The 23,803-nt window shown below is 45.3% G+C and overlaps 1 protein-coding gene across 2 annotated transcripts in view; it reads right to left on the reverse strand.

The window, feature by feature from the left end:
• Znf366 (zinc finger protein 366) overlaps window positions 1-22,560 on the reverse strand; it is a 66,044-nt gene extending 43,484 nt beyond the window's left edge. The window contains exon 1 of one of the 2 annotated variants that reach the window (XM_085830886.1): window positions 22,450-22,560. The gene's annotated coding sequence lies outside the window, so the exon portion shown is untranslated. Of the gene's footprint in view, window positions 1-22,407 lie in introns of both variants that reach the window. The other variant, XM_021180845.2, reaches the window with a different exon arrangement.
• Window positions 22,561-23,803: the final 1,243 nt, after the last annotated feature.

Genomic DNA, 23,803 nt, shown 5'->3' on the forward strand with positions numbered 1-23,803 from the left:
TGAACTCTAGACAGCAACTACCTCATTTGGTCTCAAGGGTTAAATCCTATTATAGAAAAATCACAGTAGCACATCCATGTTTTTTTGTGCATGTGTTTTAAATGTGGAGAAATCATTTCTGAAGATGTCTGATACTTAAGAAAATCTGGCACCACATTGCTACCCATGGAGCCCAGGGTCCGGTGCACGGAAAGCAATGCAGCTCCGTGTGCTGATTGTGCCAAAATGCTCTTAGCAGCAACACTTGTGCCATATGTTGGTACCCTAAGCGCAATACTCCTTTGGCTGAAATGCAAAAGGCTAACATTCAGACTGAGCCCTGTTCTCTTTCAGGTGTAGACCCTGTTCTAAAGACACCAGCAATGGTACAACTTCAGAAACATGAAGGTCTTCTTCATTCTTGGGGAGAGGTCAGGGAAAAGGAAATCCAGGTTCACCAGCCAGGTTGCCTGAGGTATCTACTTGGCCATATTGTTCTCTGTTCCTGATTTACTGGTGTAGTTCCTCAGCAGGTCTTGGGTCCTAACTTGGAGGCAGAGGCCAGCCTCCTCATCCCGCACCAAAGTGTTGAAGAAGGCATGGCCCACAGGAGGGCATCAAACTCACCACCAGCTTTATGCCAGAAACTCAGACAAAGCACAGGGAACCAGGATGAAAAGAACTCTGTGCACACCCCCTCCGGTCACCAAAAGCTGGTCCCCTCTGAGCTCTGAGCTCACTCATTCCTTCTGAGTTCTTTGCTCGGTAGATTCTACCCATCTCTGTAACATGCTGCCTCCAAAACGCAAGAAGGAAAGAACAAGCCAGTACCATCCACGTACCAGTCAGTGTCTTCTGAGTGTTAAGTAACCGCTTTGTTCAAGTCAGTACTATACTGCTGTGTTTCTTGGACTCCTGTGTGCCCCTGGAGACGTCAGTACCTGCGGCTGTCCCTGGATCACAGGAACATAGCCTCCTACTTTCAATATTGGTCTCAAGCCATTTCAAAGGGAAGGACAATGAGGATTAAACTGGCGATCTCACTAAAACTAGCAGAGATATTTACACTGTGGCTGGAGTCTGATGCCTGGGGATCGTTGCTTGGCATTAAGTAAGGATTGTCCATTCCTAGAGGTGCTGTGGCGTTTCCTGCAGTGCCAGGAGGTATACACAACACTGAAGGAGAACAGTTGAGCTCCAACAAGTAGTAGAACCTAAGAAAGCCCAAAGAGTCTGATTTTTTAAAACTATATTTTTATTAGGGAAAAAATTCAACCTGTGAAAGCAAAGAGAATAATATAATGGATACTTGGGCCTCACAAGCTGTTTTAGTCAATGACTGATTTTGTTTGACTCCTTCCTACCCTCCTTGGCTTCCAATTAAATACGTAATTTGGAAGTACATCTATGACATCCTATTGGTCCACCCATAAATACAGCCACCCCTAAGTATTCAGAAGAAGATTAGAGGCAAGAGTTTCCTAGTTATCAAAATTCCCTTCTATAAAATGGCACAGTCAGGTGGGCATGGTGGCCCATGTCTTCAATCCCAGCACCTGTGAGGCCGACTCAGGCAGATCTCTGTGGGGTCCAGGCCAATCTGGTCTACAAAATGAGCTGCAGTACAGCCAAGGCTCAAAATGTCTCAAAAATGAATGACTGAATTAAATTGGCATACCGTTGGCATATAGTCTATACATCTCCTCCTGTAAACATAATCTCTAGATTACTTATTGTGAGTACATCAATGGTATGGAAACTGCTATGTTACCTAAGAAAGGATGGTGGGAAGGTCTGTATGTGCTCGAGACAGATGCCATGTGAAAACTTTCTTTTTTTTTATATCCAAGTTTGGTTGATCTGTGGAAGCAGAACATGAAGGTGTGGGAAGCTGATTGTATATTAATCTGAGTTTTTCATCTGAAAATGTTGCCACAGTACTGTAGATACAAAACAAAACCAAAACAAACAAAGCAAAACAGAGACCCAACAGTTTCATAAGTCATTTAAGTGCCTAGTTAGTATTCAAATTTCCCTTCACAAAGTCCTTTTGTTGTTGTTTTGTTTTGTTGGGTGTGAAAAGACTCCTGGGGGGCTCTGTCACTTTCCCTTTAAGAGATAATTTCCCACTTTTCAGTTGTCATAGAGGAGTTTACAACCAAAGATCAGGACCAACCAAAAGTAAGCTAAGAAGGGAAAACCATTTGAACTCCCTTAGCCTAGAACAGAGGTTCTCAACCTGGGGGTGGGGGTGGGAGTCCAGTGACCTTTTCACGGGGTCACCTAAGTACCATCCTACAAATCAGATATTTAGCATTACAACTCCTAACAGTAGCAAAATTACAGTTAGGAGGTGGCAATGAAAATAATGTTATGGTTGGGGGGGTCACCACAACACGAGAAACAGTGTTAAAGTGTTGCTGCAACAGTTGGAACCAGGGGTCTAGGGTCAGGGATGAGAACCTTTCTCATGGAAAACTGAAGCACCGAGCCTTCCATTTATGCCCACAACTTCCACAGCTCATTGAAGACGAGGTGTTCAATGTTAAAATGTAAGAGGTACTGCTACTTAGTTGTTGGGGAGGGACCTGCACTTTCGGTACGTTGAGCATGAAGTCCAGATTCTGTGATGTCTGTGAGTACAGGGCTATGCTGTCCAGACCAGGCCTCCGTCCATTTGTGCCTTTTGAGCATACCAAATTGGGGGCATTTCATTACTGAGACATATATGCAATGTTTGGGGGAATACACACTGGATTGCAAAGACTTAGGGAAAAGAAGTAAAATCTCTGGTTCTCCATTATCCTATGGATGCCATCCTGAAATAATACTTCTGATTTATTGAGTTTAATAAGAAGAGATTGTTTGAGTTGCTTTCACCTGTTTCTTTTTCATTGGGCTATACTGCTCCAGGGACATACTAGATTAAATCAGGGCTCATGTAAGAGAGCTGGACAGCACCTGGGGTGTACCGGTGTTGGATGTGACAGTCTATGACATTATCTCACAAACATGCTGTCAGGTACAAGAGGGCTAGAGCCCTCATCTGCCTCACTCCTCTATGTAAGGCTGAACGCCATGCCATCTGAGAGTCCAATACTGGTAAATAAATATATATATATATTTCAATTCTCCCCATGGTTAGCCTAATACAAGTTCTAGATGTAGGGAGCGACAAGCATGGTTGTGCTCTGGGAATTATTCTTCAGTTTGCCCTCGGTCAAACCTCACCACCAATCTAAAAGTGACAGGTGAGCTTGTCTGTAGGCAGGCATGACCCTGCCCATCCCCTGTCCACAGCAGTCTCTTGCTCATCGAGTAATACAGTTAAAGATCCATCCAGAACTCTACAACTCTAGCACTAGTGGCTGAAGTAAGACAATGTCTTTTGGTTTCGAGGCCAGTGTGATCTATATAGTGAATTCCAGGCTAATCTGGGCTAGTCTTTAAAAAAAAAATCCTCTCAGAGATAACCTACAAGCCCACCTAGTCTGGCCCCCATATAGTCTTAATCCCCATCCCTAAATCCACTCAGGGCATCGCCAATCTCAGTCCCCCTTCCCGTTCTGTTCCCACCCCTCAGAACCATTGTAACGTCCTTCCGTCTGTCTCAGCACCATCCCCACCTCACCAGCTTCCTTGGCTGGGATGACACTCGGATGCTTATGTCGGAGGTTGGTTCGGTGCTGCTTATATTCAAAGGCTAAATTCTGGACCCCAAGATCTGATTGCTCCAAGGCAAGCAGATCCTCATGGGTACCAGCCTTGGTTGTGTGAACCTTGCTCCCTGAGTTAATTGGTCAATCAAAGGTGAAAGCCTATGATTGGGCAATAGATAGAGGTAAGCGGGTTTTCAGTTACCTGGCTGAGGGTGACAGGATGAGAGAGGAGGGGAAGACAGGAAGAAGCAACCGTGAGAGAAGATGAACCGTGAGTACATGAAGCTGTGGCCAGGAGAAACAGCAAGTAACAAGGGACATAACGACTGAGATATAAGTTAGAATAGCTACAAAACCTGTCCAATCTAGGCTTACAGCTTGTAAGCCAAATACCCGGATTGTGTGTCTTTTTATGGGCTAGCTATGTTTGGATACTAGTTCAAACATCCCTTCCTCCTGAACCCCCAACCAGGACAGACACACGGGTGCTGATACTTATACATCACAATGGTGTTGCAACATTTATTTGGGGGACAGCGGGAGATTGCTCACTTAACAGCTGGCTCTCTCAGTAGACTGTTCGCTCAATGCGAGTAGAGATCTTGTCAGTTCAGGGTCGTTTGCCATCTGATACATAACTGACTCTCAGTGAGCAGGAAGGGACAAAGGAAGGAAGAAGAGACATGTCCCCTGTAACTGATGTACCTTCTTCCTGCATCCCTCCAGTGCTGAGGGGCCTGACAGCCTTCACGAGCATTTACCCACAGATCATTAGCCGGATGCTGGTCAGAGCACCTGAGATCCTTTGTATATAGGCAACCAAAGCTCTGCTAGAACGTAGACTCCATGAGCACACAGACATTGATTTGATTATCAGCTTGTCCTATTATGGCTCCTGACAGATTTTATTTCCTGACTCATCTTAAGCTGAACCTCCCATCCTAGACACACAGAATAGGCCTGTATCTTTAGGGACACCCACTTCAGAAAACTTGGTAGCTTCCTAAGCGCAGGTTGGCTGCCCAGTCTCCCAGCACTGCACTGTGCTAATTTCATTCCTGACTGACTGGAAAAGACAGTCTCCTCCCCCACATCCTCTCGGGCTCCCTTTCCTATTCCAACCTCACACAAACACATCACCCAACTCCCTTCTTTCCCAAGGACACAACTCAAGAGATTTCTAAAACCAAGATTCTGATCCAAATCAGTAGCCAACGCGCCGTGAATCTCTGTTCACAGGAAGACAGGGGCCTCTGAGCAATTTCCTCCTAGTCCTAAATTTTTCCATTCCAGTAAACGAAGCCCTTCTTCGGCCCAGGAATCCGTCTCTGGATGCAGCCAACGCGTTCATGTAGCGTGTCGATTGTTACAACCCGCCTGGTGTCTTTTGTTCTTATATTTTTTCCATTTTTAGTGAACAACAACTGGATCCTCTGCCCTAGCGCTTCTAAGTGTTGATGACTCGTTAGGGCAACGGAATGTGACTGGAAGAGTTTCCTTCCTAAGAAGACATTTTTATTTAATAATACATGATACTTAAATCGCACCCTTCACCTTGAGAGACTCTTGCGCTTTTATGCTTCGTTAGGTTGAACAGCCCCTGAGTTATGGATCGGACAGAGCAAGGTTAAACCATTTGCCACAACCCACAGCTTGCTCTGCTTCTAACAAAGCACTTTGTCTTTTTTAAATTACAAAGGAAATATAATGAATAAAAAATGTAGCTCTCTAATGACTGTGTTAATCGGTAAATTGGTTACAAACTATTTTCATGTGCTTTCCTCAGCCACATTTGGGGCTCTCTCCTTTCTATACCTGCTCCTTTTTGTCTGCTGATGTCATTTAATAGTCCTTCCTTCTCCTCCTCCTCCTCCTCCTCCTCCTCCTCCTCCTCCTCCTTTTTCTCCTCCTCCTTCTCCTCCTCGTCCTCCTTCTCCTCGTCCTCCTTCTCCTCCTCCTCGTCCTCCTCATCGTCCTCCTCCTCCTCTTCCTCCTCCTCCTTCTCCTCTTCCTCCTCCTCTGCCTCCTCCTCCTCACTCTCCTTCTCTTCTTCCTGCTTCTGTTTCTCCTTTTTCTGACACCCTACTTCTATACTTATTCTCTCCTGCCTTCTAGGGTGCTTTCTCTGCTGAGGGGTACATCCACATCCCACAAACCTGACAGCAGCCCTTACCTTACTCGGGGACCCCACTTCCAGATGAGTAAGTATATCATCATTGCAAGATGCTGGAGAAGGGATGTGAGAAGCCACAGAAGCCCCGAGTCTGTAGTGTTGATTAACCTTTCCATGGTGAATTCAAGTATATTACAGAACAGAACATAGGAAACACAGACACTTTAAAGTTGCGGGTTACAGACAGCTCAGGAGTTCTTCTCCAGGCTTTTACTTCCATCAGGGATGCTTGGAGTAGAAAAGTCAGAGACGAACTGATATAGCTGAGCACCTCCTCTGTGCCCCAGGGTACAGATGAGACACTGGGGTGGATTCTCTAAGTAAGAGCTGGTCTTCTTGCTTTACTGTCCCTTTGAGCAAGGGTTGCCTTCCCTCTAGATATTGTTCTTATGAAAGTGACTTAAGACTGGCCATCATTTTTTTCTGGCTCTTAAAGATCCACCAGGCAAGAGCCTTGCTGAACTGAGGAGAAAGTGACTCTTCTCTCATTACTGAGCAAACCAAAGCGGTAACTAAAGAAACCTGTGACACACAAAGACTAGCATTTGAAATGAAACAAAAAACATGTCATGTTTTTAAAACTAAAGATTCTGTTATGTGATGGTGTTATAGCAGATGTGCTGAAGTCCTTGAAAGGGACCCAAAATGGAGAAAATGATATAGCAGCAAGAGTGCAATGGTTTTGAGTTAACTTTAACCCAGACAGTCTCAAGAACATGTGCCTGTGCCCTCAAACCCCATGATTACTATCTGAACAACAGCATAGAGACGTGGACCAGGTACCGTGTCTGCATTGCTCTGTGGAAGGTGCCTACCACAGAGGAGCAAAGAGCTCAGAAGACGACATTACAACATCTGGCTTTGAAAACCAGCTTTGCCACCTATACCTTCCTGCACTCCAGTGAACAAGAGTCTTAACGCCTCAAAATACCTGTCCCTGGGTGTTTGGATGGGTCTTCCTCATCCTCATAAATAGACATGAGCACACCTCTTGCTTTGGCCAATGCGATACAAATGCAAGTGGCATTGACCATTTCTTTAGGATGTTTGAGAAGTAGTTTACAATCCCACATCATTTTCTTTCCCCCTACTGTGGCGACATGAAACATTTCAATGACAGTTGTTATTTTGGTCTAGGGCTCAAAGTTACGATGCCAAGGTCAAAGTCATGCTCTATTCATCTCATGGATGTATAATGAAGCAAAGAAGAAATTCTTGGTTTTCTCTCTCTTTCCCAGGAGAGAACCGGGGCTTTTTGTATTGAAGCATAGCCTAGTCTATCCTAACAAATATACTTTGGATCTGCATGAAAATTAAAACGAGGTACCCAATAGTTGCTACTCATGGTAGAAGGCAAAGGCTAAGTAAACATTAGTGCTTTTTTCTGTTAGCAAATATGGTCCTTGCCTGCCTGTGCTTACTGGCCACAAGCTAGGCCACCCTTCAGTGTGCTCTCAGTTTAAGAGGAATGAAAATGAACTCTAAGACCTGTTAAAGTATTCCATACAACCCTTTATCATAACGAGAGAATAAGGGGTGGGGCATGGTTTTCTCTTTGAAGTTTACCAAGAGAAACAGAGCTGTGGGTCTTCTCAAGAGGTTACTCAGTCAGTAAGGTTTGGATTCATGGATGCTGAAGGTACCACAGGGTACTTACTCTGAAGCACTTTGCTCTGTAGCACTGAGATCAGGGAGTGAGCATCTCAGGGGGCAAAATTCTGCCTCTTCCCTGATAGCTCATCTGCCCTGCCTGTGAGAAGCTGGCGTGCTTGGCTGGCTAAAAATCCATATTTCTGATATTTCAGCAAGCATGGCAGAAACTGGCAGACTTCAATCTTCAGTATTTCCCAGGCTCCTCAGAGGGAGAACCAACTATCAGGGTCACTGGCTTTGGCTATATCACTTAGCAATCATGGACTTATGAACTTATTCATTGGTCAATATAGTCAATTAAACAATCCATCCAAAACATTTTAGAGCACTTAAATCTACTTTGGAGAAAACAAAACAAAACAAAATTGTCATACCTAAAATTACAAAGTCAGGTCTTTGACCTGTACTGAAAAGGGTAGTCTCAGTTGATCAGTTTAGAAGGCTGTGAAGGGACAGTGTACTCAGCACAGAGGGACAATGCCCAGAAGGCAGCGGTGGCCCTGACCTTCACCATGCCAGAGGATGGTGCACTTGGCAGATATGTTGCCCACCACTAATGACTACATGCCAGGAGTATGTCATTATGATTACCAAAAAGCACATTTTGCACTTCCGTATGCCTCCTGGGATGCTACGTTGCTCCCAGTTGAGAACCCTGAGCCTTGAGTATGAGAGTTGTTGAAAGTGATGTAACAGGAAGCTCTCAGCAGGCCACAGAGGACCCCACTGAGGAAGGAGGAGCCAAGGAAAAGCCCACCCTAAGACTGCCTTCATTGCTGCCTGCATCCTATATGACCTTGGAGTTCAGAGAAGGCAGGGGCAGCATAAAGTTCTATGGAGTCAAAAGACCAAATTCTACTGCATGCTGTGGGGACAGAATACAATGACTTGGAAAGGGAAAAGGACAAGGGTACGTTGGGGGTGGGGATATTTAGAATGATCACTCCCATGTTAGAAAGCAGCTGGCCTAATATCTGATGCAGGCCGTCCTGCAGATTTGTAGGCTGTCCTACAGATCCACAGAAGAGGCTCAGGCCAGTCAAAATATCACTTCAGCATCCATGGCGTCTGACCCCTGGGGATCTGCCACACCTATTGGGAACTCTCTTCCTATGTTTTCTAGGTTTCTGTGATTATTTGGGGAGAAGAGAACAGATGTTGGAGTACCTACTAGGGCCAGACAAGGTTCTAAGTATGCTCAAGTGTCTTATATCACTGAGATTGATAAATAAAGAAGGAGCATGCATTTAGAAAGCAAAGGCCTTAGGTCTGATCTCTGTCTTCTTACCACCTATAACAAAATGGTTAATCACTAAGCCTCGGGGTTTTTTCATATGCAGAATAAAATAAGTATTGGAAAAAACAATAGCTCACTCTTTGGGGTGATTATAATAGTTTATAAAGTAAGAAAGATAAAGGATATCAAACAAGTGAGAAGTTTCACTGTATTTGATCTTTCTAACACTGGTTGGATATTCTCAGGGCTATGCAGATGAGGGAAGGAACCTGGAGACAAGGTTAGGGCTGGAGATTTTAAAAAAAAAGATAAACTCTAATTCTCATTCCAAGCTTCTCCAGTGCTTTCCCAGCTGGGCTTTTAAAGAGACAACCACGGTGGTTGTTCTCACCTTGAAAATGGGCCCAGGATGCTTTGCTCTGCTCTTCTCTGGCAAAAACCATCAGAATGACAAGGGGTAGGGAATGTTCTGGGTCAGACATGATGGGCAGGACAGATAGAGAGCACGCATGGGAATGCAGTTTGCTGGTAGAAAGACGGAGAGCTGCCCCCCTACGGAAGTGGCTGAGGTCACCTGTAAGTTATGAAATCGTGTTAGAAGTATGGAAACTTAGTGCCTTATGTTTAAATATTTGAAGAGATGACACTTAGAAAGAGTGTATGGCAGTGGGCAGAAACATGGCTGGCAGAAGCATTCATTTGAATTCTATCCATATAGCTACTATTTTCTGGAGGCTTTGAATTTGATCTTATTTATTTTAAGGTCTGTAGCACCAGCAGAGAACCTCCCTAACATGGGGTGGCCAAGGAACAGTAGCTGTCATGATGAGAATAATTGTTCTCAATACTCATAAATAATTCTCAGAATAATGACTGATTCTCAGAAATTTATTATTTCTTCATTAGCTGACTTGCCTGCAATTCTGTTTTTAAAGATGATGTCAGCCTGTACTGAACTCAGGACAAATGGTCCACTTTTTAACTCTAACATCATAAATTTAATTAACAATTTAACCCCCACCATTACAAACGCCATAGAACTCAAGCCAACTGTTTCTATGAAAGACAGACGCTTATTGAGATAAGAAGCTAAATATCTAACCACGAGATGATCTGGAAGTGAAATTATCAGCTGGCTAAATATCGAGTCTGTTGTGAAAAGAAAGGTCACTTGGGCTTCCCTTTGACCCTCTGATACTGTGGCCCTCAGCATTTGGTTTGTGTCAAGAGAGCACCATTCTGCTTCTCTCTTCCAGTTCGGGAGGAGCCCATGAGCTCAGGGGCTTGTTTCCTTTCACGATTATTGGTGATGGAGAGAAAAGTGTGCCTCAAACCAGCTCTAGGCCTAAGCTCAAGCTGCCAGTCCCTTGCTTGTGGATTTTTTTGTTTGTTTGTTTGTTTTGTTTTGTTTCGAGACAGGGTTTCTCTGTGTAGCCCTGGCTGTCCTGGAACTCACTTTGTAGACCAGGCTGGCCTCGAACTCAGAAATCTGCCTGCCTCTGCCTCCTAAGTGCTGGGATTAAAGGCGTGCGCCACCACCGCCCGGCACTTGTGAATTTTGATGCAACAAATACATCAGGGACATGAACTTAGAAAGTTGAATGAACCTGAAGACCCAGAAACATGGGCTGAGCTTCCCCAAACACTCCTCAAAGCGAGCGAGCATCTGCATCTGCACAAAGCCGGTCTCTATGCCGGGCTGGGACCAAGCACCTGGGTGAGGAGCTGCGCATGCCCAGCTGCCCTGCTTCCTCATTCACATTTTCTCTCCTTAACTCCCTGTCAGAATGTCTACTCAGCCTCAGCCATGTGTCAAAAGCAGTGACAAGCGGCGCCTAAACAGTATTTGCTGAGCGTTTCCTGTGTGACAAGACCGTGTTAAAGACACCACGTTTGCTTGTTCATGTGACTGTCACAGCATTTTCGTTTGTCAGTGTGGGAACTAAAGCACAAATAGAGTGGGAAGGTTGCCCAAGGTCATATGGACAGTGAAAGAAAAAAAAAAGCTGTGGCTTTGGAGATGATTTGTAGATAAAGAAAGAAATGGAAGAGTACTTCCACACACTTTGGTCAAACCCACAAGGTTGGAAAAGCTCGCAGTCGTCAGAATCTTGCCCCAAGGCAGACCTCTGCTTCTGTGTGTTAGTGAACTCCAGGTTTGGTCCCAGGAATAGATCCCAGACTTCTCAGCACGGGGACACTTCATACATTTGAAAAAGAAATCTATTTTATAAATCCTTAAGTAGTCTGAAAAAAAAAATACAAAATCAATGAAAGCTATTTTGAATCCATTAACATCTTTACATTAAAACAGCTTGTTTGTAGACCCTGGGGAGCTGATCCCTGTAGACACGCTGTGGTAACTCCACATTCCGAGACCCACTGTGCTGACCTCTGCTGAGGTCCTTGTCCTCTCTGAGCCTTGGTTTCCCCATCTCTGAAGTAGGGATGATATGAGATGTTGTTTTAAGCCTCTCACAGAAATTTGTGTAACATCATCATGACTCCAGAGGGCTTCTCTCTGGGACAGTATAAAAATGCTTCACCATACAGTCTCTGGCCTATCTAGTTCTCATGTGGTTAGGGAAAGCAGACACCCTGGAGAGAGTGGGTTCACAGAACAAAGCCCTAAAAGTGCCTTTTAAGTCCTAGTTCAAGAATAAGACCTGATAACAGATACAGTAGAGTCTGGGTCAAAGGGGACAACTGCAACCTCACAGGCACACAGGGGACAATCACCCCACTTAAAAGGCATCAGAGATACTCCTATAGCAAGGGGTGTATGTGGGGGCGGGCTGCTGTGTATGGCCAGATGCTTGAAGTCACAGGGATCCAGAGAGAACCCGCTGCATTTGGATAGTCTCCTCTCTGTGAACTAAAACTGCAGTTGAAACAGGAGGTGTCCACCTCATGGCGATAGGGGATTTTTGGTTCAATTCCGTTTGATTTGAAAACATAACTTAGACTTGCTGGTGGCTACCATGGAGAAGAGGTTACACACGATCCTGATACTAGTGTTTGATAGCATTTCATGCTGATATAATGTAAGGCACATTCATCTTGCAAACTGAAACTCACAGTAACCTAACTGTCCCAAGCCTCTGTACAATGACACAATCTCATAGCTCCTAGCCTCATCTGTCTCACTTCCAGGCTGTCACTGACTCTAAGAGACAGAGGCCTAAAAGTCAGTTTCCCTCAGCAATATCAGCTTAATTGCAGCAGAAAATATTGCAGCCTCTCCCTTTGAGTTGTGGGAATGCAAAAAAAAAAAAAAAAAAAAAAAAGAAAGAAAGAAAAGAAAGAAAGAAAAGAAAAGAAAAGAAAAGAAAAAAATAAGTTAATCTATCTAGTCAAGGAGTTCTAATTTGCAGGGCTAAGGAGTCCTCAGAGTGAACTTGAGGCCTCTCTTTCCTCTGCCCTCAGCGAAGCAGCCATTTATGGACAAGTCCACTTCATAATCAAAGGACTCCAATATAGCACTCAGATGTAAGGCCCTAACTAAGCGATCACAAGAACCTGTCCTCTCAGTTGTCACCTAAAGGGCACTGTGCCATCCAATTCCTGCCATTCGGGATACCTGAGAGGTGAACAGTCTGGTTACAGTGCTGGCAAGCAAGATGGTCATGATTCATCTCAAACAGCTAGCCTTGGCATGTGCTTGGGTCCTTCCTGTCTTGCCTCTGTGCCCCCTGGCTTCCTAGGCTTCTAACTCACCCAGATTTAGCATGACAAGAGGACAGAAACCAATCGACTAGGAGGCTTTGCCTGCTTTAGTTACATTTAGTTACATTTTGTTACATTTTGTTACAAGTTGGTGATAGGGAAAAAAACCATGAGATCATTCTTAAAGAATGACGGGAATTACAGCCAGATGCATCCTTAGACATTACTGGTCCAACCTGTTCATTTTTTAGCGGAGGCACAGCAGCTGCATCACATGGCTAAGGTCCCGGGGTTAGAGACCTGGCATGCCTGAGGTAAGAATCAAGACTCCATTCTATCTCTCCAGTCTCTTTCCCAAAGCCAAGTTCTATTAGCAAGTCCATCATATCTTTCTAGAGATATCCTACACAAATGAAAACCAGGCTTTTGTTTTTGTTTTGCTTATAGGAATGATCCATTCTATGAGATTGTGGCATTGTGGCCTTCTCTGGAACCATACAGATTGGAGACTGTTCTTTCAGGAGGATATAGAGATTTGTGTAATTCTCCCTCCCCTTGTTATTTATTCAACTTTATTGAGGTATAATTTACATAGTATAAAACTAAGTGTCTTTAAATATTCAGTGTGATGCAATGTAGAAAGTTCAATCATCACTAAAATCCAGTTTTAGAATAATGTCATCAATCTCAAACATTCCTTTATACTTATTAACAGTCCTTCTATATGCCCAACCCCAGCTCCAGAAAAGCGCAAATCAAATTTTTGTCTCTATCATTTTGTGCTTCTAGAAATTTCATATGGATAAAGGCTGTCAGCACTTCTTGTATGTCAGTAACCTTCAGTAGTATTATGCCTGGATCTTCTGATTCAGGGGATGGTTCTAAGACTCACTCACAGTATGGGCTGTGTCAGAAGCCGGTTTTCAAGCCTGAGCAGTATTCCACTGCACAAACATAGCAGATTCTACTAACTGACTGATGTCCCGTTGGCTTATTATTAGTTTGGAATTCTTTTTTTTTTTTTTTTTGGAGTCTCTTTTTTTTTTTTAAAGATTTATTTATTATATGTAAGTACACTGTAGCTGTCTTCAGACACTCCAGAAGAGGGCGCCAGATCTCATTGCGGATGGTTGTGAGCCACCATGTGGTTGCTGGGATTTGAACTCTGGACCTTCGGAAGAGCAGTCGGGTGCTCTTACCCACTGAGCCATCTCACCAGCCCTAGTTTGGAATTCTTATAAGCAACTTTCTCATGAATAGGCCAAATTTCATTTAAACATATTATTTAGATGTGAAGTCAAATTCTATGGTGGCTATGTATCTTACACTGTTCCCAAAGTGTCGGTGCCCTTTATGTTCCTGCCATAGGTGTACATACAGACTGAGTCCTGGCTGCACACCCTTGCCTGCTCTGTCTGTCCTCTTGGCTTGCAACATTTAACTGAATGCACAAAATCACCCAGAATGAGTCAAGGCTGCCAGTGCTCTTCCGTTTCTGCATTTTCTCTTTAAGTGTACATTCAGAGAATTTTATCCATTGTTAGTGGGGTTGGTCTATCATTAATAAATTCAAACAGTACTTTTGTTGTGTTGTGTTGTGTTTAGTATTTCGAGATAGGTTTTCTCTGTGTAGCCCTGGTTGTCCTGGAACTCACTCTGTAGATCAGGCTGGCCTTGAACTCACAAAGATCCTCCTGACTCTGCCTCCCAAGTGCTGGCATTAAAGGCATGCGCCACAGCCTCCTGGTTCAAACAGTTCTTTATATATTCCGGAAATAAAGTCTTTACTGTCTAGTAATGTTTTGAAAATACTACTTTGTGACATTTCATTTTTCTGATCCTATCTTTTTCTTTAAGGACAAACATTTTTTAGTTTTTGCTAAATCCCAACTTATCCATTATTTCAATTGATTTGTGTGTGTGTGTGTGTGTGTGTGTGTGATAATAAGACATCTTTGTCCAAACAAGGTTACAAACATTTTTTTATTTAGAAATCCGATATTTTTAGGTCACAGCAGAGCTCAGAAACAAGGGTGCTAAAAATGTTATCTGTGTCTGTCATGTGGGTGGAAGCTGACATCTGGGTTTGTGTTTTCCTATTATGAAATGGGATGTGTATTGTTCGTTTTTTACATGTTTACAAGCCAGCTACATTTCATTTTATGTGAAGTATGTTTTGTGCCATTTCCTCCTGTTTCTGTTTCCGTAAAGCATTATGTGATACGTTCTGCAAATGTTCCCACAGGTTTCTGGCTGTTTGCTTATTGAGTTTAGGCCTGAAGAAGCCTTTTGTTGTGATGCAATAAAATGTATAATAAGCACCCAGGCTTCCTCTGGGTCAAACTGGAAAGAGCCCCTAATCTTAGATTCAAAAACATAAATCTCTCACTTGTTCTAATGTTTTATGCTTCCACGTAAGGGTAAAAAAAACAAACAAACAAAAAAAAACAAACAAACCAGTTTTTGATACAGGGTCTCATTATGTGGTCCTGACTGGTCTGAAACTCCACATGTAGGCCAGGCTGGCCTCAAACTCAGAGATCTGTCTGCCTGTGCTTTCCAAGAGTTAGGATTAAAAACTCACACCATTATACCCTGCTTTTTAAAAAAAGTGTGTGTGTGTGTGTTTGTGTGTGTGTGTGTGGTTTTATTCACTTGAGTGCAGTATGCATAGAGACCAAGAGAAGTGTCCCACTCCCTGGAGTTGGAATTACAGGCAGTTCTGCGCCATCTGGCTTGGGTAGCTTAGGTCCTCTGCAAGAGCAGCAAAACGCCTTCCCTAACAGCTAGGCCACCTTCCCACTCCCTGTTCTTTCAGTTTTAAAAGACAGCATGGCAGTGTAACTTTAGAGTTACAGTGTGTTTTCATTTTAACGTTTGATGCCTCTGGTCTATTTGAAATCTATTTTAGAGCAATACAGCATGAAGTGGGTTTATTTTTCCCAAATAGCTGCCTGATTCACATGACTCTTCCTCGCTCCTCGGCCTTACACAGCAAACACACACACAGATGAAACACTCTATGAATTGTTTACAGGAGCCCTGAGCTCATCTCTGGCCTCCTCCTGGTGCCTCACACGAATGAAATTCAAACACTAGCAAACGCCAGCAAGGAAAATGCACAAAGACAGTAAATCTCGGTGGATAGAGGACTAAGAATTGGCCCTTCTCCTCAGTTATGATGTTCTCAAGTCAAATAAATAATTTATGGTTAAACTTTGGGCTCTTAGTCTTCTATGAAGGCTGGGGATTTCGAATAGGCATGTGTTCATACAGACGTGTGCAAGGCTCTGTGGCAGGCTCACACGTGGCAGCAGTAAACCAGGTCTCCCTTCCATGACAGCCAAGGCAACTGCCGAACAAATACATTTAGTATTTTGACATCCAGAAGATGCGGTGTGATTGGCTCGGCAGGAAATGTCCTTCCCCAAGGCACACACTACAGATGGAACACTGAGACATTACACTACTAGGAGAGACTGAAGGCATAAGGGAGTTCGTGTAAGTCACGCTGCACTGCCCTGTGACAGGGAAAGGCTCTGGAGACTCCAAGTGGGTTCATCTTCTCCGGAACCGTGTGTTGGGCGGGACCTTCTTTTCGAAACGCGAGGCTCAACCTGCACACTCAGACCTGGGGCCTAGGCTGAAGCCGGAGATGTGGCTCTGTTTCTGAAGTTCTCTGCCCCGTGACCAGGCACAAGAGATTGCATGAGAAACAGCTGGTGTACCACGGGGACTATGGGCCACATGGGAGGAGACGCCCAATTGCATGTGCGTTACCAGTGCTCTCTAGGGGGTCAAAAAGATGCTATCCACAGCAGATGGGTCTCGTAAAACCTCCCAGTGAAGTCTTAGGACTGCACGCATTCTTCTGGTCCCACAAAGTCCCGTTACAGTGTTTTAGGAACGCCACCTCAACAGACTAAGCACAGAACTCCTGAGTATTCAAAATGGGTCAATAGATACATTTTTATCTTAATACTAGATGATCCCGCTCTGTTTTTATTCCCCCATTGAGAACCAAGCGATAGAGAGGGACGCAGGAACTAAAGACCGATCAGCAAGAAACACAGTAGCGGGCCCTGCTGGAAGGAACAGCTGCCCCGTAAGAGAGCTGAAACCCCCAAAGTTCCTCTGCTCCCCGTACTGCTATGGACGTGGGCCAGTGAAGGAGGAGAAGCTGCTGCCTCTCTCCAGGCAGAGGCCCTCTTGGGTCCCCGCTGCAGCGAGCAGAGGCTCTTCCTGTCCTCTCCCTTGCTCTTTCCGCCGCTTCCTTTCCCCACCCCTCCAACAATAGCCCCTTCTTGACTTCTGTTCTGGGAGAGAACGGTGAGTCCCCAGCAAAAAGGAAACTCTAAGGATTCTTTCCGCAGACTTTTCTAGATGAGGGGAGTGAGGTATGTGTCCTGGCATCTCCCCTTTGGCTCTGATGATCGACACAGAATCCCTGAGACATTGGTCTGACAGCCGGGCTTGTCCGCGTTCTGGAAATTTCTAGAGAAGAGAAGACACTAGCAGAGTTCTCTTCCCTCTCCTTCTCTCTGGCCCTTTCATTGTCTCTCTCTCCCTCTTCCCCTCTCTCTCTCTCTCTCTCTCCCTCCCTCCCTCTTTCTTACCCCTCCCCCCATCTCTCTTTATTTTTAGATGTCTTTTTCTGTGCTGGAAATTAAACCCAACTATATTTTTTAATTGGTTCTCAGACTGCTGTAAAGGCAGAACTCCATTTTAGAGTGTCGTGTCCCCAGACTGTCACCACTGCTCGGCCTTTGGGTTTCTTCTTCCTGGGTTGCTGGCTTGGGCAACGAGCAGAACCCTTTGCTTCCCCACCCCAGACTCCTGCTGTCTTCTAGAACTAGGGCTCTGCCCTGGGTGACTTTGATTTTTGGCACCTAAGACACACTAGGAAGCAATATCCTGGACTGGAGCTCCCCGAGGGCTGGGATCTTTGGGAAGGAGTCTGTTTGCTCGTTGATTCCACAATATGCACGTCAAATATTGCTCTGAGCTGAGCAGAAGAGAGACCTGATCTAGCAATGCTGCTGTTAATGGACAGTCCTATTGTCTTAGACAGGGTCACAGCTAACAGATGGTTTTGTAATGCTGAAACAGGGCCCTGCATCACCCCATGTGTAGGAAGTGAACCCTCTACACTGGTGCTGCCTGGATTAGAACATGTAGCAGAATCATGTGGAACAGTGATTTGGGGTTCAGTGGCTAGAAGGGGCCAGCAGGTCTGGGATGGGGCCTGAGGTTTCATTTTCCTAACAGGTTTTTAGGTGATGTCCTGCTGAAGATCCTTGGGCCACACTTGTGGTGTCCTGCCTGAAAGAGTGTGCCAATTTTTAAGGTATATCAGCTACAGATGCCCTTCCTTTCTTAATGAGGAAGCTGAATACAAGTGACATCATCTTGGGGGAAACTCTCAGGTTGAAGATGAAAGAGCAAGACCCCTGTCACCTACATCAGGATGCTCTGAGGCACGTGGAGCATTGAGCAGGTCCCAAACCTGGTCAGAACTCTGCCACACATATAATCTCTGGTTTCATCAGTCCCTGACTTGATACACACACACACACAGAAGGAGGGCAACACGGGGCCATAATATATAAAAGAAAACAGGTGAGTAAACCAGAGTGGCCTTTGTGTGTGTCCCTGCTCCTAAGGAGACAGGATTCATCAACATAGACAGAGCTTTGGCGCACCTTACTACAATAGTAGAAACCCTGGGCGCTGTTGTCAAATGTCATGAGTATCACCCGCAATCCCAACTTGCTGTCAAGCATTTTTATTTTCCACTCTAAGTTTATCAAATACATGTGAGGCCGGCACCAGCCAACTTTGCCTGTCTTAACAGGTTTTAATGAAGTGAAGTGCAGTCCACAAGGGTCTACCTTGTCTCTCCTGAGTTTGGCCCATAATGTGCTGTGCTCTGTCAGCTGTGGTCCTCTTTTAATTTGCATGCAAAGCCTTGCCTTCGGTATTCACAAGAGTGTTGCCTTCATTCCTTCAAGGCTGAATCCTGCCTCGTAGCTCTTCAGTCAAGGAAAACCAAATACTCACTCTTTCTCTTGCCAAAAGCAATTTGCTCACCCATCATCTGCCCAGAAGACGAATGGAATATGAGACGCAGCCAATAGTCTCTCCGTGTATCTCTCTGATAAGTCTTTATCTCCCATGAGCAAATAGGTGGGTTACCTGCCAGTTTGACCCTTTAATACACTTGCGGCAGCCCCATACGTTACAGTAGAACAAACTCACAGGATGCCAGTCAGCTCCAGTGTAGAACTGCCAAGCCAGCAGTGTGGGACTGGCTCGACCTTCCCTTGGCCCAAAGCTTGACCTGTGTTTTTTCCTCCCTTAACTAATTAATTGCTTCATTTGGTGTCATATAAAGAGAGCTCACTCCACTGGACAGCCCATTCGTTTATAATTCATCTATTCAACAAATATTCTTTTTTTGCATCATTGTATGCTGTGTGCTGTTCTAGGCCCTGCTATGACAATAGACAGAAGCCGGTCCCTCTCTGTGGTTCTCACCTACTCTCATCATTGACTTTATCCAACCCTGTCATTCTCCACAGAGAAAACAGAGGTCCAAGCAAGTAAAGAAATCTGGTAAGGAATTGGGCAGGGAGTGGCAGAGCTGGATCAGAACACATATGGTCTGACTTCCAACCTGGCCTTTTTCTCCAGCACCACCCCACATTGAAAGGCACCTTTTGCACAGTGGGATGGGGTGCCCAGCTTGAATTTGTGCTTCTTAGGTTGGTGTCTGAATCAGTCGCCATTGTATCAGGGCCTTTACTCTAAAGCAAGGGTCTCAGGAGCTTGGGTTCTGGGTGGTAGAGTCCGGCTCGTTTGGTGTTGCCTGTTCTGTTTTTGGAACTTGGAGGAAAGTTTGGGAGCTAAATAAAAGTATCATTTTTATTTGATGAGCTAACAGACTTGCTGGTGGTGAAGTTGAAGTTGAGAGAGAGAGAGAGAGAGAGAGAGAGAAACAACAGTTGGTTCACACACGGCTCCTCCCCAACCCAGTGCACACACCCGTGGCTGACACCTTGCTACTGATGAATCTGGGGGTGAGAGCTCACTGCTGGATGGTTAGGAAGAGGGAACAGCATGTTATGTCACTTCCACTCGCTCTTCTCCCCCTCTAAGTTGTGGCACAGCCACCATCGTCTTCAGAATGAGTGTCTACAGTCCTGCACAGTCAGGGAAGAGGTCACGGCAGTGAAAACCATGAGCATGGGGAAGTGGGTGGGAGGAAGTACCGATGTCTGTAGCATCTTTCAGCTCTCTTCCCACGTGCATCTCAGGACAGAAGTGTGGTCCCGAAGGAAGCCTTTCCCAACAGTGGAGGCTGGAGTGCCGCTGTCACTACATGCAGCTAAGGTCCACCGCACCTCTGCCTTCAAGACGGATAGACATGAGCATGTCCAACAATACCGGGCTTTTGTGTCATGTGATTTCAAGGCTCAGAATATGCATATTCAGTATGTGCCCGACTTGAAAATTATAAGGAATGATTTCTTCTGATAGATCGTTGGTATAGTATCAAGAATAAATACATGACAAGAATTTTAGTCTATTTTCTCACTTTGTCAAAACCCAGGCCAACCACCTAAGTATTTAATATATGAGCCTGAAAAAGATCTGACAATGGCTGACTCCTGCGAGTTCCCAGGTATTGTGCTAGCTGCTTCCTAGCTGTGGTTTCACTTCATCCTCAGAATATATTGTATGAAAGCAGTTTTACATTTGGGAGACACAGACTTAGCTTAGAGACCCGATCCAAACCCCTGTCTGCATCAGTAAATGACAAATTTGAAACTCTAGCTCAGCTTGTTTCGCTGTGTCCCATCGGTTTTACACTCTTCTTGCTCTGACTTGAGTCATGCATGCTCACACAGCCCTGTGGGAGACAGAGCATGTTGATGTGATCTAAACAATATTTAACCGAGCGTGGGGCAGAGACTGGTAGAAGAACACGTGCCTAGCACACATACTAAGTTCAACCCTTAGCACCCCACAAATGCAGATGACACGTTGGTAATTTAGCTGTTGGTACCATTTTGGCATAAAATTAATTAGTGAACTATTGTATGAGCAAGGTTCTGGATCGTTCCAAACTGGAATTTCCCATGCTATCAAAAAGGAGCCCATGATGTCCCTAGAGAAGAATCACTCTGGAAATTTCCACAAATGTCAACTTTCTCTTTGGAGCTGAGGAAAAGATAGATTGTGTAGCAGTGGCCTAGGCTAATGTCACTGAAGGATTTTTTTTCCCTGAACCTCACCACCACCACAACAGTATCCAGCAGCCATCCTGGCAATGACCTCATGCTCAGCTCCTTAGTCTTGGCCCCCAGGAAGGACCACAGCAAACATAGTCTCCCCACTTTTGCCTGACTTGTCCTTAGAGTGGCCCTGAAGCTGTTTGTCCCCCATCGCATCCATCGTGCATGGCATTAATAATATCAGAAGAAATGAAAGCGAAAGGAGTCAAGCAGGATTGTGTGCCACCCGGCATATCTCCTGGGGTCACAATTGGCCAGTACTAATGCAAAATGCCCGAGAAGATCCGTCCTGGAGGCTACTGCCCTGGGGATGCACGGGGATGCGGTGGCTGGGGCAGGTGAGGGAAGAGCCGGGCACCTCAGGCCACCAAGGTTATACTTGGTTGCATCCTTAGGGGGCAACTGCTAATCCTGTCTCTTCCATGTACCTTGTATTGTGGGGATTCTAGGGAAAGTCTCTTTTTAAAAAATAAATGACAAACCTACATTAATCATCCAGATCTACTAGACTGTCTCATCTTCATTAAGGTGACAGCTCAGTTTCAAATAAAGATTAATTATGCGATTGTGGTTAAAACATGATCTGGCCAAATTAATTTAAAATGTCGAACTACTTTTACTATGCTGCTCATACCCTGGGGATTTCAACCCGTCTATACCATAGGAATGGATGGTTTGAGAAGCACGCATGGCCACTGCCTTCTACCCATCCAGCACCTCACTGGATTAAATTATTAATAGCAGCCGTGCTCCAGTCATGGCTTGACCTTGCTAACCTATTTTTGACGTGATGCCGGCTCCCTCTTGGCTTGCCATAACAACTTCTTGGTAACATTACCCTCTCTGTCAAACGCAATGGAAGCAACTCAGACGTTTAACCACTGCTGGCACAGTGTCTATATGAGCCTGACTACCTTGCCGTGTTCTATTTGGTGCTTTAGAACAGCAGGCTCTGGGTGACTGTTTTTCAATTGCATCTGTGGCTTAGCTTTTCATTCTTCCTGACACAAGCAATCAATCTAAATCCTCCCAGTCCCGTCACACACTGATTTCCAAAACTGAAGTTAATGCCCTTGTATCCCTGCCTTCTTCTGTGTGGCACATGACACTCCGAGTTGACAGTGGACAGTACATTTACATTTAACCCACATGGGGCACCTTTCTCCCGAATCTCCCACACACAGCACTATTCCAAAGAGGTATTCCCTCCCTTTCCCTCCTACTTCAGGGACAGAGCAACAGCCATGCATGAACAGTTCACTTTGGGGAGGTGAACTACAGAATGGAAACAAACAAACAAACAAACAAAAATCAGGAGAAAGACACTTCAAGGCAGACAATAAATATACCAAAACTCCATGAGTAAATCACAGTTCTCAACAGACACGCTGAGAGGGTTCCCAGAATGCAGTCCTGGGAGCAGTGACCCCTCCAGTGGGGCACACCACATGTCCCAATGGTTCCTAGTAAACTCAAGTTGCCTATGACAAAACAATTCAAATTTAACACAGCGACCTCCTCAGCCCCAACACAATTCCATTTCCACTCCTGGCAAGCCTCGGCTCTGCAAAGCATTAATATTCTCTTCTGCAAGGAGGCATGAGCTTACGCTTTAGGCCACCCATCAGTCACACCTTTTGATTAAAGAGCAGACCAGGGAGGTGGTTTCTGTGGAAGATGCCCAGTCAGTCTCCATCACAGGGACATTGAAATGAAGGTAGAAAGGAGTACATGGTCACTTACCAGCTCCTGAGGGCTGAGAGGCAGCAGCCCCCACCGCTTTACCTGGTCTCTGGCTGTCTCTGTCTTTCCCTCTCTCTCTCTCCCTCTTTCTCTTGTGTACCGATTGCAGGGAACTTAAAGGACTCGCAGGGACAGTGTTTCAAGTGACTTAAGAAGGAGAACAGGAACAATACCCCGTTCTCTTTTTCTCAGATGAGTACCTTCGGGAAGAAGGAAGGAAGGGAGGGGAGAGGGCGGAAGTCAACAACCCTTCGCTTTCCTGAAAAAAAATAAGGAAACAGAAGATAGACATCTCATTTTCTCTTAAACAAAATGTTGGAAGGGGAGGGGGAAGAAAGAAAGAAAGAAAATCTTTACAAAAATGAATTCCCCAGATATGCTCTCTGCCCTGGGAGCTTTCAGGACATGAAAACCCCTGAGTGGCCCTGTCCTGTCCAAAAAAACGCAGGCTCTCCTGGTCGCAGCCTCTGGTATCTGCCTTACAGAACTGACACAGCCCAAAAGGAACAAATCATGTCGTGTCAACTCTAACTCTCAGCGAGGGAAAGTCTGGGCTGCTGGGCTAACCAAGAGGGAACCTGCAGCCTTTACCAAAGGGCGCAGTGGCTGGCCACCCAGGCCTTCTGACTTTTCCTAGCTGCTTTGAAACCCTAGCACTGCTCCAGTCCCTTGCCCGGCTCTAGGTTCTTCAAGTTCCTCACAGTCAAACAGCAGATTTATGCAGTGCTCACTGGGCTCTGTGTGCTGGGCCAAGTCCGGTTCCATCTTTGCTGATGGACGAAAAAGGAAAAGAAGCCACTTAGCGTGGCGTTGCCAGCCACAGTTAACTCCGACTGTTGTTTACACTGTCCTGTCCTTCTTGGGTGTAGTCACCTCTGGAGCACTGCAGGGAGGGTGCTAATTTGTTTTGAGAATATTGTGAACCATCTGAGGTCCTAGATAAATCAGTCTCTGTTTCTGAAAGAGGAGGGGGAAAGCCAAGTGGGAGCAGAAGAATTGGGGTGAGCATCCCTTACTGAAGATGGGGCTGGGGTTCAGTGGACAAGCCTGGGATCTTTGTGGGACACATGCACTGACAGAGGGAGCTGGCACCCAGTGGGCAAGCCTGGGATCTGTGAAGGATGACTGCAGTGACAGAGGGAGCTGGGGCCCAGTGGACAAGCCTGGACTCTGTGAGGGATGACTGCAGTGACAGAGAGAGCTGGGGCCCAGTGGGCAAGCCTGGGCTCTTTGGAGGGATAAATGCACTGACAGAGGGAGCTGGGGCCCATTGGGCAAGCCTGGGCTCTGTGAGAGATGGCTTCATTGATAGAGGGAGCTGGGGCCAAATCATCTAATTAGTTTTGTGAATCTTGTACCCTCCATTCATTCAGTTGAGACCATTGCCACCACAAAC

Source organism: Mus caroli, unplaced genomic scaffold, assembly GCF_978045245.1.
Source record: "Mus caroli unplaced genomic scaffold, Mus_caroli_1 scaffold_15, whole genome shotgun sequence".
In the NCBI taxonomy this organism is placed as follows: Eukaryota; Metazoa; Chordata; class Mammalia; order Rodentia; family Muridae; genus Mus; species Mus caroli.